General features: G+C 43.7%; 1 pseudogene; it reads left to right on the top strand.

Moving 5' to 3' along the window:
• LOC142814182 (protein turtle homolog B-like) overlaps positions 1-18,492 on the top strand; it is a 42,678-nt pseudogene extending 24,186 nt beyond the window's left edge.
• The last annotated feature ends 2,192 nt before the right edge of the window (positions 18,493-20,684 follow it).

Genomic DNA, 20,684 nt, shown 5'->3' with positions numbered 1-20,684 from the left:
CCAAGAACTCTTCTAGCTTTTGAGTGTAGACAGAGGTTTAGCTATTCTATTCTCAGAGGGAAAAAAGAAGGGGAGTTATTGCAACAAGTAACGAACTAAGTGTGCATATTGTGACATTGTGGAAGTCGAATAACAGTGATTGCTGTGAATGAAAACACTAGTATCAATTTACGCAAGGTTCATTCCTACTGAATCTGCCACTGAGGCTCACTGTTTACGGTGCCGGACCGCTGACACAAAGGTCGCTGGAGAGAATCCCGGCAGGATTTCGATGAAGGCAAAGTGGTTCAGTCTGTTTAGATGTAGGTGCACTTTAAAGAACCTCAGGGGGGCGAAATTTCTAGAGTCTTTTTCTTCCGCGTCTCGCGTGCTTTTGAGACGTAAAACGTCAAAAAATTGTGTTGCAATAGTTATTCTTACTATTTGCAGCCTTTGTATGCCTCTAGAACAAAATGCAGCCGGTTATTGGGAGATGCCTATAGACTTTCTGAAAAAAGAGCTTGAGAGATCGCATTTTTCTCTCATCACAGCCTCACTTCACTTCCTAATACATCTGCGTTAAATCTTCTCCCGACGTTCTTCACCAGGATATTTTTCATCGTTTCTTTATACGTGGTGAGAGAGCCCCACGAGCTGAGTTTTGAGGAGTGTCTTTCATGGTGTGTCTGCCTCTAGTCCTGTTCCATCGAAAATTGGATCTGCAGTTTTATGTGCACTCCCCAAAAAGCGAATGTCCTGGCCCGCTTGTCGGTTGCTTACCTTCGAATGCCAAAGCGATTGCATCCGTGTGCTGCTTGCCTCGGGGGCTAAAGCAGCTTAAATTTCTCCGTATTTTCGTGCTCAACTCGGCTCCCTAAGCCAGAAAAAGAGCTTTTCAACTGTCTTGTCGGTCGCTGTACCTTTGGATGAAACAGCGCCAGAAAGTTAGGCGTCGTATGCTGCTGCAGATAGTTTTCGGCCTCTAAGATTGCCAAGCACATCAGGTGAAAAAAAAATGTTGTGTGGTCTGTTTGCACTGCCTAAACACAATTTCGAAATTCTCAAGTGCCCGCTTTCTTTGGTCGTCTCGGTAGGTTTTCGGTGCAACTATAGAGACAAGTCATTTCATACATCTGAAGGAGTTCTTACAAAAAACCTCACTTAACTCGCTGCTGGTAGTTCGACGACGAAGTGAAATATACAAATGCTGTCTCAAAATGTATATTTAGTAACCGGTCTAAATATTGAAATCAGTCTTAGCATGCCCAGTTTCCACCAAAAAATATCCCGAGGCTTACACTAATCCGCACATGGCGCAAGGACACAGGGAAAAAGAACGTTTTCGAAGACTAATGCGGTTGCTTTTAGGTTGTTCGCAGGCTTTAACTAGAAATGAGGAATGTTGCTAGGTTGCACCTAGGTCATTGCTAGGACTTTGTTTAAGTGATTTGTTTCTGCGTTTAATATAGCTATAGAGATTTGTGTTAAACCACACAAGGTTGCAAACCCAACACACACGTCCACACTCCAAACCACAGAAACGGGTGTTCACACCTCGCATAGGTGTAAGGGCATGTTTTAATCGGCAGACTTCCATCACTTTGGAATCTCGCAGTTGTCTTTGTCTTTTCCATTCACTATTTCTGGACTAACCATTGTTTTTTTGTTTTGGGTACCAGTTGTGAGAAGTAGAATTTAGTCATTATCTGTGCCACGTACCAGTTTTTGGGGATAGCTTTCTGACAGGCTGCACATACTTATGCGGCACATACCCGTTCGTGGGGCCAACTTCTGCCTTCTTAATTTTTTTCTTTGGTTAAGTGGTGAGTAATAATATTTCTCAAATTTCTGTGGCATATACATGAGTCCTGACAGGATAAGCGATGCAGGACAGACTTACCGAAATAATAAAAAGAGTGGTTATAGGACAGGGACAAGAAATAAATGACACACATTACTTGTCCCCGTCTTTTAGACACTATTTCTCTCTTTCGTCATGCAATAACGATAGGCCCAAGGTCCAACATTCCTCGCTATTGCCGGACAGGTCGTAGAAATTACGGCATGCCACAAAAAAAAAATGGCAGCATATCCACGGAGTGAATGATGTAGAGTGGGGCGAAACATTCGTCCGTCCGTTCGTTCTTGCTTCCGTCCGTCCATGCTTCCGTCTGTGTGACCGTTCATGCTTCCATCCACCCGTTCGTGCGTGCGTCTGTTCGTGCGTCCATCCCTGCGTTCGTCCATGCATCCGCCCCTGCGTCTGTTCATGCGTCCATTCATGCATCTGTCTGTGTGTCCGTTCGTCCACCTATTCAACATTCCAAGTACCGCCATCTCGCATCTTTTCATATATTCCCCATTTAGAAGCACCGCCATTCAGCGGACATTCCAAGGACTAAACGAGAGGTGGCACACGCACACTTTCTTATGGCTTGCGCTTCGTATCTTCTTGCCACCTGTAACCACCTCGAGTTCAAGATATATACTAGTTCATATTATTCATGGCACTGCGGCTCAACGCTCGCTAAATCTTTCTAAAACTAAGGAGGTTACACCTAGCGAGTATAACGTAGCAACCCTTTCCTGTCAGATAGTGCTCAATGTAAATGCAAAAGGCTGCTAATGGAGATTGAAGCGTGCGCGTTAACTAAAAGCCGAATGCTTCTGTCTCTCATTCCCCATTAGCAGCCATTGGCATGTACATTGAGCACTAGTTTTTATTGTTCAACAACGCACAGAAGAAATCTTTCACCGGCGACGCCTTGGAGGTAAAAAATGTTATACTTGTTACATACTACAATGGCTACGAGGGACGAACAGGTGCCGCTATAAGGAGCTCCGCCCCTAAAAGCTTATCTTTTAAAATGGTGGCTCCTTCGCGCTAGAGCCGCTAAGCCTAAAGGTAGCTAGGGGGCTATTATCGTTTCTCAGTATCCTTTTTTCTATCACTTTTATCTGATCACGGTAGCAATTATATGGACACTTTCCGCTGGATTTCGCCGCCTGCGCTGGCGTCGCCATCATTTACCGTATAGGTATATGTATATATATATATATATATATATATATATATATATATATATATATATATATATATATATATATATATATATATATATATATATATATATATATATATATATATATATATATATATACATATATAAGTAAACGCGAGAAAGAAACATAACAGAGAAAGAGACTCCGCCGTTGAACGCGGAACCTCTGCGTAGTAATTGCGAGGGGTTAACCACTGAGCCACCGAGGGGTACCTCCTTCAACGTTGAAACGGCAAGCTATTTATATCTACCACTAACCACTGCTTACGGGCATCTCGGGAGAAATTATTGTTTTCAGCATTTCAGCATATCGCCACATCACGCGGCGGCGCGTGCTCTCATTTCCCACGCGTACTTTGCACCGCCGAGAAGAGGGGGACGACGCTCCCTCGCACGCCCTTATCTTGCGGTAGGGAGGATTGTTCGTCTTGGCTGGCCTCGGTCTTTACCTGGAACTATTCTGTTGTAGTTACCGGGCACACGAAGGTCACTGCAATCATTGCACAGTCTCTGTTTGCGAAGAGAGTGGGCTTTTCAGATACAATGAAGTAACAACTGCGACGCTTATTCGTGGGCATCTGTACCTGTGAGTACGTTTCGTGCGTCCTTTGTGCGTGAAAAACGCGGGGCACATTTCGATCTGCTTGCCATTCTGCGCGAGACCTTCCCATTTGTTGCTATATTGTGTCCATTGCTTCACCTTTGCGGCAAAGCTGTGACTTTTTCTTTGTTTTGATTCCAATCTATTTCTTCTATTCCTTTTTGTATTTGTTTCTATTTACTTCTTCTTCTCCCTAATTTTTTCTCCGTATTTCTTGCTCATCATAAGTCTATTCGCCTTTATTATTTATTCTTTTTCTATTCACCGTTTCTTTGTTCTGTTTTCGTTTCTATCTCTCTCTTTCTTTCTCTTCCTACCTTGCTCTCTGTTTTTTTTCGATCTTTTTTTTTTCGTGTATGTTCCTTTCTTGCTCTCTCTGTGACTTTCGCTCTCTTTCTATATTTTTATGTATTTATTTCCTTCAGAACTTTTTTTTTGTTTTTTGCTGTCCTTTCTCTATTTATTTTTGCTTTTTTATCTTTCCATTTGATCTCTCACGTGCTTCACGTGCTTTTCTCCGCGGAGTGGAGTTTTTGCTCAAAGCTCGCACGTGTACTTTGTAGAGGGACTTGTTCAATTCGTATGGCGCATGCCCTCCGCAAGAGCTCCCCACGACAATATCCCACTTACCGAAAATTTAAGTTTTGCTGTTAGGTCATTCAATGCAAAACATCGCGGTCATTTTGGTGACCATCGCAAATGTGATCGTAAAAAATTGTGTTGATTTTTTCAAAGAGAAAGCTAAATTCTTTGTAAGTGCCGGAAAAAAATTGACCACGTGGCAGCGTACCGAATTTACGGACTGTGTTTACAGTGACTTTTATTGAGAAAGTATGTCGAGAGCATTTTTTTTTGTTTTAATGACAAATCTGGTGCTCATATCAAAGGGGCACTAAAGACAAATATTCAGTCGACGTTAAAAGTTGTAATAGTGGTCAGGGAACCTTGTAGCGCTATTTTCCATCCAAGCAAGTGCTTATTTTGAAATAAAATGACGCTCTAATGGTCCGCATCGCGTTAGTGCGCTTCAAATTACCCACGCCTGAAAGCAACCTTTCAGACATCACTATTACCGTGCCCAACGTTGTCTTTACTACGCGGCCACCGACACCAGTAGCAACATCGCGAAGGTAGCAGCAAAGGCCAATGATCAATTTCCTGCAATCATGAAGGTCATAATTATTCAGGCCTAGTTGAAGTGTTCTCCGCTAGATGGCACCACTGATCAAGTCTAACCAGCTAAAACTGAGTTTTTGAACTGCTCGTGCCATTCCCGTATGATAACGTCAGGTGGATATTATTCGTGTAAATCAAACAGAAACAGACCAGCAGCATTTTATCACGTTTCTTGATGCACGAAAAGTTTATTTTTTCTTTAAATGCAGCTAGCTTACTAACTGGTGATACTTTGTCTACTAGGCGGACACTCTGACGTTATCGGGATAATTTCGTGAATGTCCCACTTGTGGCGTACCTCGTGTGACACATGTAGCTTAATTTGGTGGTAAATAAGACGCTGTTGTTGATAATATTGCCGTTTTAGGCGTTGTCATACATTGAGATCTCACTCTTACGTACTTTTTTGCATTTAGTGTGCGTTTAGGTAAAAGTGTTCGCTTCAAAGGGTCAGTAAGGCGAAAATTTTGTGTCAGCGTTGATTGCTTGAGTGGCTGTACAGAAAGCGCGTCGCGATATTTCCGTGCCAAGAAAATTCTTATTTTGAAGTAAGATCACGTTTCAGTGGTCTGCATGGCGTTAGCGCACTTCATATCACTTGCCAGAAAACGTACCTGTTCACGTAGCGCTTGCTTCGCCCAACGTTGCCCGTCTTTACAGTGTGGCCGCCTGCACTAGCAGCAGCACATTGATATTAATGGCAGCTACTGCCGCAACAACGTCTTTGAAAAATGTTCTGCTTGTTTAGTTCAACTTTGCCCCACTAGGCGTCACCAAATATTTAGCAGAACAGGGCAGAAACAGAAAATTCGGGCAACTCGCACCAGTCCCCATAGTAACGAAAAACGATTTTTTAGGGGCAAAGCTCCTTATGGCATGTGTCTGTCGCTTCTCCGTCTGTATGTATGTATGTATGTATGTATGTATGTATGTATGTATGTATGTATGTATGTATGTATGTATGTATGTATGTATGTATGTATGTATGTATGTATGTATGTATGTATGTACATATGTATGTATGTGCGTATGTGTTTATGTATGTGTGTGTATGTATGTATGTACATATGTATGTATGTATGTATGTATGTATGTATGTATGTATGTATGTATGTATGTATGTATGTATGTACATACCCACCGGTGGCACATACCCGCTCTTGAGCGGATATGTGTCACAGGGGATGCGAGATGGGAGATGGCGGTGCTTGGAGTGTTCACTATATTTGCGCACGGACGAACGCACAGACAGACTAGCAGACGGATGGACAAATGAATGGATGCTCGGAAGTACGAATGGATTAATGCACGAACGGACGGACAGACGGATGAACGGACTCGGGAACGGACGCACGGACAGACGGAAGGACGCATAGATCGACGCAACGATGGTCGCGCGGACGGACGGAAGCACAGACGGGCTGACAGACGCTTCGCCTTACTCATCACGATTCACTCCATGGATATGCTATGATTTTTTTCCTCAATAAATAGAGCGAAAACGGATATGTAGCATTGTAGCAGAGATAGCAGCTGGTTTCATTACGACTGCTCATCAGTGATTATTTAAAGTCAAACACTTCGACGTCATGCGGAATATTTCATAATATTCCACTCATGGCACATGTGGTGTCGTACATTTACCTAAATTTCTTAACTGGTTCAGCACCGCTATCAATAATATTGCTGATTTAGACATTTCTAACTAAATATCGATGTTTGACTCGGGTGTAAGATATTATTTGCCTTTAGTGTCCATTTAAAGAAATATAGTAAGGCTCTGAAGGCACATCTTGTTCGTAGCAGCAATCTCTAGCTAACCTCAGCCAGTGGGTCGTAGTTCCAAAATATAGGGCTGCTATGACCACTAAAGCGAAGGAATTTGAAGCGCAGAAGTGGAAGGAGCTTGAATAAAATGTCAGCTGACGTTGCCGTTTGAAAGAAGTCATTTCTTTCAAAACTAAACATATCCACGGAATGAATGATGATGAGTGGGGCGAACCATCCGTCAGACCCTCCGTGCGTCCATCCACGCGTCCATACGTCCGTCCGTGAGCCCGTCCACCCATCTGTCCATCCGTTTGTGCGTCCATCCTTCTGTCTATCCGTTCGTCCATGCGGACGGACGTCGGCGCATCCATCCGTCCATCTGTTAGTCTGTCCGTCCGTCTATGCGTCCGTCAGACCCTCCATGCGTCCATCCACGCGTCCATACGTCCGTCCATGAGCCCGTCCACCCATCTGTCCATCCGTTTGTGCGTCCATCCTTCTGTCCATCCGTTCGTCCATCCGTCCATCTGTTAGTCTGTCTGTCCGTCCGTCCATGCGTCTGTTCATGCGTCCATCTAAGGAACACTCCAAGTACCGCCATCTCCCATCTCGCATCCCCTGTGGCACTAGAGGTGGTACGTGTCACTGGTGGCTACCTAAAACTACTACTACATACATCAGAGGATGAACAGACCCACGCCTTAAGGAGCTTCGCCCCTAAAAAGTGTGCAGAGGTGGAATTTGTGAAGTGAGTTTGAAATCAGTATTCGAGAAAAATTATTACTCAATAAGTGAAATAGCGACCCCCATGCTGAGAGTTCGTTTTGGTTCCGTGTTTAAGCATCAACAATAGCAATCACATGGAACGGCTCACAAAATAAGCACTTCAAACCTGTCACATGTACCCAAGCTAACCGCTATTATTCAAGATATGAGAGAGAATTATGCGAGAACCATTAGGCAGTGATTAAAAACACAGCGCAAACAACGGCAGGAAGAAAGGAAGAGACAGGCAGCGCTCTGTCCTGTCTCTTCCTTTCTTCCTGCCGTTGTTTGCGCTGTGTTTTTAATCATGTATTTGAACCAACTCGCCCAAGCTTTAACCTTAGCATTAGGCAGTGTCGCAAAACTGCGGTGGGTCATAAAAAAAACGTGCTTGATCCCTGTGTTACACAACTTGGAAACACAAAATTAAAGCGTATATTTTTATTTCGCTCCTAGAGGGTGGCACCGGCCCCCTGACAAATGGTATTGTGAAAGGAAAGTATAAAATAAAAAGGCATGTCTGTGCAGCATGTGACTATGACCAAGTGGGCCTCACTAGAAAACTGCGGCAAACTATCCGGTTCACATAACTTGTTGAGGACATCTGCTAACAGTTAAGAAGTCATCATAAATAGCCTGATTACGTCCGCTGCAGGACAAAGGCACCTCCCATGTTCCACCAGTCATGTATATCCTGTGCTTGCTGCTGCCACTGTGTACTCGGAAACTTTTTAATCTCATCTGCCTACCTAACTTTCTGTCTCCCCCTTACCCGCTTGCCTTCTCTGGGAATCCAGACAGCTACCTTCAATGATCAATAGTTATTAGGCCTACGCGCTACGTGTTTGACCTATGTCCACTTCTTCTTCTTGATATCATTAACCCCGGTTTGTTCCTTAATCCATTCTGCTTACTTCTTGTCTCTTAAGGTTACCCCTATCATTGTCCTTTCCATCACTCGCTGCGTCATACTCAATTAAAGCTAAACCCTTTTTGTAAGCCTCCAGGTTTTTGCTCCGTAGATAAATTCCGGCAAGATGCAGTTATTATATACCTTCCTTTTCAGGAATAGTGGTATTCGACCAGTAATGATTGCAGAATATTGCCAAATGTGCTCCACCCCATTCTTATTCTTCTAGTTACTTCTATTTCGTGGTTCGGCTCCGCGGCTACCACCTGTACCACGTATACTCACTCTTTTAGAAGTTCAAGTGCACTGCTACCTGTTTCGAAACGCTGTTCTCTTTCGAAGTTGTTGTACTTTACTTTCGTTTTCTGCAAATAAATTTAGGACCAACCTTTCTGCTCCCTTTGTCTAGTTCAGTAATCACGAAATGCAGTTCACTCACCGAGTTACTCAGCAATGTAATGACATCGGCGAAGCACAGGTTAAAAAATACTCTCCATTACCTCTTATCCTTAACTCTTCCCGTTCTAGGCCTCTGAAAACCTCCTGTAAGCACCGGTAAATAGCATTGGGGAGATCGTATCACCTTGTCTGAAGCCCTTCTTTTTGGTATTATGTCGCTTTCTTTATGTAGCACTATGATGGCAGTGGATTCTTTGTATATTTCTTCCGGGATGTTTATATATGTTTCGTGGACGCCATGATTCCGCAGTGTCAGCATTATTGCTGATATCTCTACTGAATCAAATGCCTTTTTGTAATCAATTAAGGCTGTGTATAGTGGTTGGGTGTGTTATGAGCATTTCTCTCTCGCCTGACTGATAGTATAGTGTGGTTGATTGTTAAGTAGCCTGTTTGAAAGTATGCTTGATCTAGTTAAGACAATGCACATATAAATGTCTTGTAAACCATAGCCCTGAAGTCGTCAAACACTGGTGATTTACTGTGATTAAGGTTAGCTATGGCTTTTCGTATTTCTATAGGCGATATAAGTAGTTTTATAGGTGCATTAGTGTTTTGAACAACCGAGGCATTCTACTTAGAAACGCCTATGCGCTGCAGAGAAATACAAAAAAAAATTCTGCTGGATCCATATACCATCACATTTTTTCCCAATAGAAAAATTGAGGATAGGTTGTTAATCGACAAAGTAATTTTAACTTGCATCCGGTGCTTATAGTGGGCCTGTGAAGCAGGATACGATTGTGATCCATATCCGTGGCCCACAAGAATGTACTTATGAGAGAGCATGTCAAAATTCAAGTTTTAGAAATAATTTCTGGGATTCCCCGTACCAAAAACACACTATGTATATGAGAGACCCCGTAGGAAAGGGATCCGGAAAATTTCACCCCATAGGGTTCCTTAATGTGCTAATATACCTAAGTAAACAAACCTCAGAGATTTTCGCCTCCATCGAAAATGCAGTGGCCGCAGCCGGGATTCGATCCCGCGACCTTCGGGTCAGCAGTCGAGCGCCGTGACCACTAGACCACTGGGGCGGGCATTCAATTTCATTAGGCAAGCGAGTTTTGTACCTGAGTAGTTTTCGAGGGTGGATCAATTGACAGGGCTCACTGAATGGTAAAATAGGTGTTTTTCTAGTAAGACAGGCAAAATTTGTTGTAGTGACTTCTATGTTCTCGTAGATGTCTATTGTGTGTGGGTGGAGGCAATGAATAAATAAAAAAAAACAATGGCACACTGGGTGGTTTGCTCGGTATCTGTATTTGCAGACCTACAGGTCAGGAATTCGACTCCTGTAGACTTGACTTACTTTTGTCTGTGATGTGATAGCGTGCTTTTTGACGTCATTTCTCTGACAAAAATACGTCACTCAAGTCTTTGTGCACCCACGTGTAAAACACTGTTAACGTGATAGCGTTACATAGCTTGTTTTGTAGAAATTCTGGTGTTGGTGTCGGCGGCGTTGGTTGTAAGCTAAAAATCATAATCCTATGCTTGACCGAAAAATTGAGAACGATTCAAATAAATAAATTATAAAATACTGGGTCAGAGTAGGCATCGAATCAGGGTCGTTTGGGTCCGAATGGGGATCGATCCCGGATCGTTTGCGTGTGCAGCGGATGTTCTACCGCACGGTCTCGCGTATGCTTGTGAATACAGTTAAAAGAACTTACTCTGCTTGTGATTTTTTTTAATTTAATTTATTTTAATTTTTTTCAGTGCCAATAGATGTAAGCGACGTCATGTTCATAGAAAATATTATAAAAGTGACTGTGTGTTTTGAATTGTTCTTGAGTTGATATATGAGCGTTCAGTTGTTAATTAAGAAAATACCAATTTTCATTGTAAGTTGTCAAGGTAATAACAAACTTTATGAACATTGTACATTCTATATGTATGTCCTCTAGGTTATGACCCTCTATGAGGGTTGACAGTATTACCAAATAATAAAAAAATGCAGTGAAAGTAGCTATCATGCTTTACAAGCACACGCGTCCCGTATGCATGTATGATTCACAATGCAACATGAAATATTGCAGTAATAATGCGTGGTATATGCGTACATTGCCAGCGGGAGTCATATCATGTGATTATGATAATCGCTTCATGATTTCAAGCCCGTCACCCACTAGAAAAAACACACAAGCTACTACGCCTATTACCTTAGGGCCACGTAGTGGGTGCATAGCGAATTCGAAAAAGGTTTCATGCACTGAGTGCATGATGTACGCACTGAGAACAGGATTGTGCTATTGCGTTCAACTCCTGAAGGGGAAGCTTCAGCGTCCTCTATTTTTTTTTTGTTACAAATATGGTGTGAAGATAAATACATGTAGACCTAGCTGCTTGCATAAGCTCCCCAAAGTGCGTGTGACCTATGTGCAGTGCGTTTCAGAAACCTGAGTTAGAGGATATCAAGCGTTTGCTTGCGGCGCATGCAACCCAACGACAAGCGTGGATAACTGAGCGCGGCCAGTGTCTCGTTGGACAGGGCCACCCGAGGCTGTGCGAAACTGTCGTGTGAGCAACCAAACCTCAGTCTCGCTGGCGGTCGAGTGCGATCCCGGTGACCATGGGGGACTGCGGCAGACCTTTCACCTGGAGGTGTACAACTCGGCCCTGGAGCTCCTGCAGCACAACCTCAGTTCCTCGGAAGGCGCGTCTTTCGTGGTGCGGGACCTGCCGCCCGGCACCGCCTTCATACTAGTACTCTACGGTTCCAACTCCAAGGGCCGCAGCAACAGCATCTCCATATCCACCAACACGCTGCCCTCACCCGAGAGGAGGACAGGTAAAGTGGCAAGAGCGTTGTCTCATCAATGCTACTCTTACGTGTTACGATAAACAAACTGGAAGAAGGAAAAGAGAACGAGAGTGTGTTCTGCTCCGCCCATTTTGATTTTTCGTTCCCCTAAGTGTATCTGCATTGTGACCAGTATGTAGAGTTCATCACCAGCCACGCCACGAAACGAGTGGTTGGAAAGAATGCCGTAGCCAACAGCACTTCAATTGTGCTAAGATCTGGTGACTTGCTTTCTGAAGCATATTCTCATGCTAGGAGACCATATACAGCAGCAACGAAAAATGAAAGAACCAAATTTCAATGTCTTTCAGTGGTATATGATAGTTTACTTAATTAAAATGTGTTACACTGCTTCCGAAATTTTTTATAAGTTTGCTATTGCACTAGCTCGTGTACGCTGGCAGCAGCGTTGGCGGGCCAATTATTTGGAGCCAATCCTGGAAATAGTGAACGGGCGATGCTGATAAAGTAGTTGCGTACGATCCATGAGACCTGGTGAATGACAGCAGAGAAAGAGTTTTTTGAATAAAAACGAAGTGGGATCGGCCAGTTATTACTATTTTTTTCCGCACTCAGAATATTGATGCGCTAGCTACCTTTTTACCGTGTGATGTATATATAACGGGAGGGACAAACAGATCAGTAGAGGTAGCTTAGATTCGCCTACACGTAAACCCAGAAACTTCTAAACAGCCATGGATCTAAATCTCTCTACAAGGCACTGCTGTGTTCTTTGTTTGCCCGACCGACAGCCGTTTATTTTTCGCCTGGTTGATTAGAAATGAAAACATAGAGCAACGACGCATACTACTTTTTACATAAATATATTGTCGTTTATTTAGTTTGTCGAAGAGACTAATGAACCTGTTTGTCCGTAAGGATATTGTCCTTAAGCATATAGTCGAGACTGTTTACGAAATGATCGCCATGACTATTACAACATGGCGCTTGTGCAGCTAACACGGACATCACATCAGTGAGTCCAGTGCTTGGTGTCCTGATCGGCATCGTGGGAGCTCTTGTGCTGGTGGCCATCGTTATCGTGGTCGTAATGCGACTCCGCGGAGACGACAGCGAGAAGCGTGAGTACCGGGATTGGTCCCTAGTGTTTTATTCGGGCTACGAGCGCTAAATTATCGCACTTAATGGGAAAAAAAGGACCATGACTATGACGGCACTGATTGTAGTCATGTATGGCTTGTCATTGACATTTTGGTCAGACAGGACTTTATGTCACAGAAGAAGGCTGTGAAGGCGCTCCTGCGCTTCTTGCGTTCAACCGGCCTGTGCAAACGACTGTAATTGGAACTCCCTGAATGTGTGCGCATGTGTTTTTTTCTAATTTATTTTTTATCTCTCTATATCTATCCTCTTTCCGACCCTTTTCCCCACCCCCGTACAGGGTAGCAAACCAGTTCGTCTAGGTTAACCTCCCTGTCTCTTTCTTTTAATTATTTCTCTCTTGGTCAGTCTTCACTAATGTCTCTGCTTTTCATACGAGGATTATGTTATTAGCTATTTCAGAAGCTGTCTAATTTAGAAAAAAAGTTATCTATAAACAATGAATTTTTTTAATTCAGCCGCCTTAGCAAATCGAGTCTGGCCTGTTTTCACAAAGAGCGTAAGCCAGGCCGATCTTCACGGATGTTAGAAACCGAATGCAAGTGGGAACTAGCGGCCAGTAAAAACGTTAAAACAAACAGTGGGCAAAATATGTATCAAATAGAAGTTAAATTGTTCACAGAAGTAAGGTTTTACGCAGGTCAGTTCTGTATACATCATTTAATTATGTCAATGATTTCGCTCATGCCACTACAAGCGGTGTTTAGAACATCATTGTTCTAAATTCAAGATCTGATCAGTATAGCGGTAACAAAAGCGACCAAGTGTTAGTAATTGAAGAAATATGCAATGATTTGTCCAGACAGACCTATGGAGTTTAGTTAACCGAGAGACTTGCATATTTTTGTAGATTTTTGGGAACTCAAAGTGATAATTTAAATGATTACTAAATGACGATTATCGTAATTTTTAACACACTAGTTTACCTGCATAGTAAATCTTCGCTTTGCTGAATATTTCATGGTTCAGCACTGTTTTTTAGTTTTCTTCAACAATTGTGGTTAACTTTTCTGTGCTAGTTTCTTATATGCAACAAATATTTCCGACTTCATGTACGGGACCAAAATGCAAGAAATTTTAGAGTTTCGTCACAAACCTACCAACGTAGTTTCGAGAAAAAAAAAGTGTACCTCCAATCCCCAAGTTAATGGGATAGATTTTTCACTAATACTTTCGCTTTTACTCCGTACTTTTTCCCTTCTTCGTTGCTTCTTGCAGGTGCTACTGAGGAGAGTTCAGAAAAGTAAGTGGCTCAAACTCCTAGGTTCTTTTTAATCAACCTCTCGTTTATTGCGTTTAGGTTCGGTAGAATGTTTTTTTTTTTTACAACTGAACAGAAAAAAATGTGATAATTCTTTTTCTTTATTAGCGCAAGTCTTTCCTGTAAAGTATTCAACCAGCTAGTCCCTCAAGACGTCTTGATCAACTTTCGCTAAAATTTGTTTTATTTCTAAAGAAAAAAAGTTTTTCTCTTCTTAACACAATTAGAAGAGGTAAGCCTAAAGAATTAAGGCGGTGAAGCGTAGCTGCCGAACATTTGCTGATTGTTGTATCATGGCAAAGCAGCTTCAAGCCAAGCGAAGACAGCACGAGCGTAAAGTACGAAGACTAGGCAAACCCATGTCCTACCCATAATTTCAACGCTCGCTGAAACGCTATGCGTTAAAGCTCCTATAGACACTAGCGCCAGCGTTCCTTCTAGTGTATATTTTTTGAAACTCTATGGCAGCACTAGAGTTCGGACATTCTTGCATGGTCTGCGACACGGCTTTACTCTGCCTCCACCGAGAATAGACAGAGCACCAGCCAAAAAGGCGACATTCGCCGTTTCTTATGCTTTACACGGCTTGTGTAAAAAATAGAAGGGACCCCACGTTTGAAATTATATTTGCTTTTTCTTTTTTAGGAACCAAAACCATCAAAGGAAAGCAGTGGATGACTTAGCCCTTATGGATATTGACACCAAAGATCCGTCTGTAATTCAAAAGACCAGTGATTCGCAAGGTAGGCGATAATTTTGCACATCTTCTCACTAGTTTAGCGTTAGGTTTAGTTCACCCCAAAGAAGTATATGTGACAAAAAGTTTTCTTTGAATGGCTTGTTAAGATAAGACTGAAGTGTTGTTACTGCCGGCATGCCGGGTAGTTTCTCTGGCATTCCGAGTGCACATATCTTACGAGGATGCATTTGAACGTTTTGGACTTTCTTAGTATAGCTGTAAATAGATGTTCAATGTACGTTCACGGGATTCTGTTGAAAGTTTCTTGTTAGTTATAAAGCGTAATGATATAAAATAGTGGTATAATTTGTCTATGAGACAGTTAATGGGTGAACATTGCATGCACCCAAAAGGGACTGAACGATCAATTTTGAAGCAGTAGTAAGGCATTTCTAGCCCTTACCATCAAATATGTGGTACACATATGTCCAGGTAAATTTGCCTTTCAGGCTTATCCCTTTGTTTCATAATTAGCACACATGTTCTTCGTTCCTGCGTGTAGCAGACAGAGTACCCGCGCGTGGCTGTTCGGCGCATCCCGACGTTCCCGGCTCATCGAACGTACGACAGCTTCTCTCCCAGCGACTACAACTACGAGAACATTCAGTCACTGAGACGGCCATCACCTGTCAAGGTTTGTCCTTCGTGGTGCTTTTCCAACGATCCTTGTCACGAGTTATATTTGGCTGGTGGCGTTGCCGTACTTGAAAGCGCCGGAACAAACCGGTTGATGCGGTTCTCGAAGACGCGGCGGTCACGTGCGTTTTTGCACGCGCCGTTTCCCGATAAACAATGCTCTGCCGGTGATGGCTTTGTCCATGATCTCTCGTTTCAGATATGACAATCTGATCTTTTATTAAGGCCACATGTGCTTCTATGCTGCCGCATTGTGTTATTATCTGGATGAGAACACATGATTGTCGTTGTTGCCCGTAAAAAAAGCGAAATATTGCACTGCTAACACGTAGATGTAGGCTCAGTTGCCCGCGTAGATGAACCAAAAACTGCGAGAGAGCATTGAGCAACAATGAAATAAAGAAAACTCGTAGATCAAGCACGCATACGCGGAGCTTCGATAGCACGTATTTTAAGGTCCCCTGAATTTCAGTTTGATGCTCAAATAAAGTTTTTTTTTTTCGTTTTCTGTTTGCTTTTTTTTCTATAAGTATTTAGTACTTTGAAATTTCGACTGATTGCAGATGGACAACGAGGTGCGCTATGCGGAGCTGTCTCTGCCACGCAGCAAATACCCAGTGCGCATACGGGAGCCGCCGACCGATTACGCGCAGATCGATTTCCAACGGGCCGGCGTGCTGTTCAGCGCCGTGCCGCCGCAGTCCGAAAAGGAGAACCCCTGCGCTGCCGTCGGCTCGGACACGCCGCTCATGAACAGCCTGCAGCCAAACGTCAGGGTAGGCGAGGGATAGATTCTCGTGATAGAGAAAGAGTGACACAATAGAAGTATGCACAGCGTTATAGTAACCGTCTTTACGTAGGCCTCCACTGTCGTGTTCCTCGTGATCCCGTCGTGAACTAGGATTGAGCTTGCTCAGACATTGTTACTACTATTATTAATATGATTGTTATTATTATCATTATCGCTTTTTCGGTACTACGCTTCTTGATACTCGGAATTTTCGCATCCCGCGTACTTCAGGTTTTGGTATATGTGGTAGGATTGAAAAAAAAAAAAAGTCAGCTTTAAAGGCTCGTTTTTTTCGTTAACACAACCCCAATAAATACCAACAGATAAACACGCCGCGTAATGTGCAGGCGACGTTCATTGTGCTCTTCACATTGTATTGTAGTCATTATTAAATTATCACTAGAATATGTCCTTAGATAATTACTGCAAAACAGATAGACTTAAATTATCATTACTTATAGTAACTTTCTTGGCGTCGCTGTGTGTTCGTTTTAAGTAAGGTGGCATATGTCACAAGTAGCCTATAGTAGTAATTCATTAAGACATGGTTGGTGAGGGTACTAAAACTTGTTCAGCTACTTTCTTGCCGAGTCATCAACAAGAGGAAAACCGTTGGCGCTGCAAACCGCCCACCTGCAGTGGCTTTCTTTTTCTTTTATTTTTACGACAATCATTGAGTGTAGCAGCGTTTATTGTTCTGGCTTTATTTTCAGCACCTAGGAGGAGCGCCAAGCGACCACAACACGATATCGACGCCGGTGTGACAGCAATGGTGCAACGTAGGTGAGCGCGAGACAGTTCAACGCTCCCCATGGTCGTGAAAGTGTCGATCGTGCTGAGACAAAACAATTAAAAAAGAAAGCGTGCGAGAGCGGTATGGCCACACCTGGAGAACCCGCCGACGACGACAGCAGTGCGTGAGTGCAGGTTATCGAACCCGTGAGAGGACTGCGGAAGGAAGAACAGGGATGTGGACTACGTGTGACACGAGCTTTCTTTTATCCCGTCGGGCGAGAACGACACGTGGCATCTACGCCTGGAGATGAAAAGGTGCAGGACCGTCCCGCTGCAGTGAGTGCGACCCCCCTGGCGGCGCTGCGACCTTTTCCTGTACATAGGACGATCTAACACAACTGCCGTTGTGAGCGGCGCCCAGGCTCAAGCGCAATTTTGTCTTTGAGGACGTCGTCAGAAGATAAAGGTCACATTCCTTCTTCAAACTAGTCAAGAACCATCTAGGCTGCTTGCCTGGGTGCACGATACCTCATGAAATGAGATCTTTTAAACAAAATACGACCAGAAGATGTGGTGATGGGGTAATAAAAGAAAGCATCTTGCCTTCGTGTAGGCTGTGTTGGGACTCCGGGTCCTGCCGGTCTCGTTTTCGGTAGCTGGCCCCGTCGCAGGATCCATCGTCCAACAATTCAGCGAGAAGAAGCGCCCGAACGAACAACAGAGATTTATTTACATGTGGAGAAGTGGTCAACTGACCCAAAGAGAGAAGAGTGCGTGTGATACAAAACGTCTTCGGCATTTTATAGCGCCGCGCCGTTGACACTGGGCGCCCCGTCCGCATCGTCAGCCAATACGGTGTCTCCGGCACCTCGGCCACGAGAGAGGGGGAAACACACCTCACAACACATGGAGTGGCCCAACCTAACACGAGGTCCATATATAGTCACGGCGCCCTAAAATGTTACCAAACATGGTCACGAACGCACAGCAGACCCCGGAGCTCTCCCGGCGAGGAGGAACCCGAATGGGGAGGTGGGGGCGGCCGCCACCGTCGGTCAAGAACCGGTTCTCCCCCAAACTCTTCCTGCTTGGCTCCCCAGGGCCGGTCGTAACAGCTGCCATAACTGAGTTGCGATGGTGAGATGAGGTGGTGCCTAAGAAGAAGACAAGACAGGTGAAGATAGGACGTGCCCACTCATTCCTTTTATTCTCATCCAGCGTCCTACCGAGTGTGATGGTGACGAAGCGCAATCCGAAGGAGCATCAGTGCTACCTTGAACACTTCGCGCGCGTGAACGTGGTCATCTGTGAACAATTGCCAAGAAAACTACGAAGAAAAGAGTGGACGATAAGAGTTATGTGTGCGTGTGTGCGTGTGTATGAGGTGACAGAGTGAATAAGGCGTGCCTGTTTGCGCGCATCGGAGAGAAACAGTACTAGCACAGGTCCACACTAATGATTTTGTTAGGATTTTTTCACGACTATTCTCCATCTCTCCCGAACTATTTCTTTTTGACAGCTGTCCTGTCTGTGTCCTTCATTTGTTCCCCATCTACCTGGTTTTTAAGACTATTTTGTCAACACCCCAAGAGTTCAGTACATCTTCGTATATAAATGCATCATACGGACTTACGGCGCAAACTTTTAAGCTCTACAATAAAATATATAATTATTATTATCATCGATCATTTTCATTGCTTGTTTTTGACTGAATTATAATAGCAGTGTGTAGTCTGTAGCTCCCGCTGGAATACGTCACCACTACGCGGAGTTGAAGTTGAGAAAATAACAAAATATTCTGTATGTATAGTTGGCGTCGAAATATTAGAGAGCACTTGGTGAGAGAAAACTCAATGTTACAAGAATTGGGGACTGCATTATACCGAGTGGAACCTTGCTAATTGCGTTTTGTAACAGTCCGGAAATCCGCATTCAAAGCTGCCTCCCGGAAAAACGAAAACATTCAGCTTTTAATTCTGTTGTGGTCTTTAATCTTGCGGCACGTCACCTATATGTGACCTATATTTTAGATAGACAACGTCACGGAGAAAAAAATTATCAAATCTCACGTACCATGGAAATCAAGGCATGCGAAGCATGTGGAGGGAAAATAATACTAGTGCAATTTTATTGTTGAGTGAAAGGTTACGAAATGCCGTTATAATATGTGTAAATGTTACACGCACTGGCAATAATGTTTAAAAACGCATACGTCTATATAATCAGTTGTTCGCAGTCACGTAATGATGCCAATAGCAACACGGGTATCAACAACACAAGAAGTAGGAAGCATAAAAATGTTTGCGAGGTTGTTAGCCTTGGATAGTGCTACGTTGAGCAACTTCATTGGTTGGCGCTTAACTACATTTGCAGCTAACCCGACGTGACGCCTTTATCAATGCTCCCAGAATTGACGTTTCACCAACATTACGCCTGCAGTCTTTTTTTTTTCTGAAGGATTCCGAGATCTTACATGGCTCTGTGGTAGAATACTTCATTGCCACGCAAAATTCTTGGGTTTCACTCCTGCTGGTACCTTGATAATTAAATTTCGCATTCGCCTGCCTAATGCTGCGTAGTCGTTAAGCAAGAGCGCCACAAGTGTAACTTACGCAGTTTTTGTGAAAAGATCTTGGGTGAAGTCACCAGACGTCGCACGTGGAGACGTGAGCACGCCTCGCTGCCATTCGGAGTTTGTGGCTCTGTGCAATCTCACTAAAATTAAAAGCTGAAAAGTTTGAAACCAGTCTATGGCTTCCTTGAGTTTTTAGTCTGGCCATTTTTGGCCATGATGTTGAATTCCCCATGCTTATCCTACAGAAAAAAAATTGCACGCTCTTGAGCACGCTAGAGAAGACCAGTCATCTTTTTTACGTATGCAGTCTGTCTAGGCAGCTCAGTTTTCCCCCTCCCGTGTTATCAAATGATCCTTGCAAAAATACCAACAGCACCGCATTTGCCGCGAACATGTTTGATGAGCGATAAAACGAACACAAATGAAATGCAGCTCATTCTGCCACGTACCTTTCGTTTCCCTCACTCCCCAGTCGTAACTTCAGAGATGTGGATGGAGTTCTGGGGCCGATTTATCAGTATTCACCCCTCCCCCTCTTCCAATCTCCCCTTCAGTTGCCTTCGATCTTTCCTTTCCCTAAAAAAGAACTTATCGTTGTGTTTATCTTTAGGGTCTAACGAATGACTTCCCCCCTCATGCGTTCATCTTTCCCAACGGGCCTTCAAAGCCCACCGTCACATGCGTGGGTGATCGGCCCATTGCAAAGGAGCACGCAGAAGACAGTAGCATCTGCTGTAAATTCACTGCAATTGATAGCTGAAACGCGTTATGATACACCGGTATGCACTAGCAGGATTATAACCTCGTTTTGTAAAAAGGAGGCTGGGACTGTCGGCTTCATCATTTGCCACCCGCTGCGCTTTCCCGTGTGGCTTGGAATGAACTTGTTAGTGGCCTGACCGCAAGTGGTGCGCAAATGCTCAGCCCAGAGCAACCCTCCAGAGATATGAAGCCAAGGCATATATTCGCTTCTACACCAAAAACATTGACACACGACTCAATCGTTGCATTGCACTTGTAGCAAAACAACCCTTGTAATATAACAACCGATAGCCAGTCACTACCCGCCAGAGGAACGAGTGCTGTTGCTTTGTTGTATTGCTAGCAGTGATCCTCATTTTCATTCGCTCACAACCACTTTCCATTTTTGAAGTACAAGTTAGCCCAGGGGTTCTCAAGCATGTTGGTGCCAGGGAACCCTGCTTAGCTACATTAAGTGCAAAGGAACCCCGCCCTTCCACCGGTGAGCTTTTTATTTTTTCATATTTAGTTTCAATGAAAACTTACAGCTTTGC

Source organism: Rhipicephalus microplus, chromosome 4 (assembly GCF_043290135.1).
Source record: "Rhipicephalus microplus isolate Deutch F79 chromosome 4, USDA_Rmic, whole genome shotgun sequence".
Lineage (NCBI taxonomy): Eukaryota > Metazoa > Arthropoda > Arachnida > Ixodida > Ixodidae > Rhipicephalus > Rhipicephalus microplus.
The sequence above is the reverse complement of the archived record's forward strand: the minus strand, read 5'-3'. Positions and strand labels throughout refer to the sequence as shown.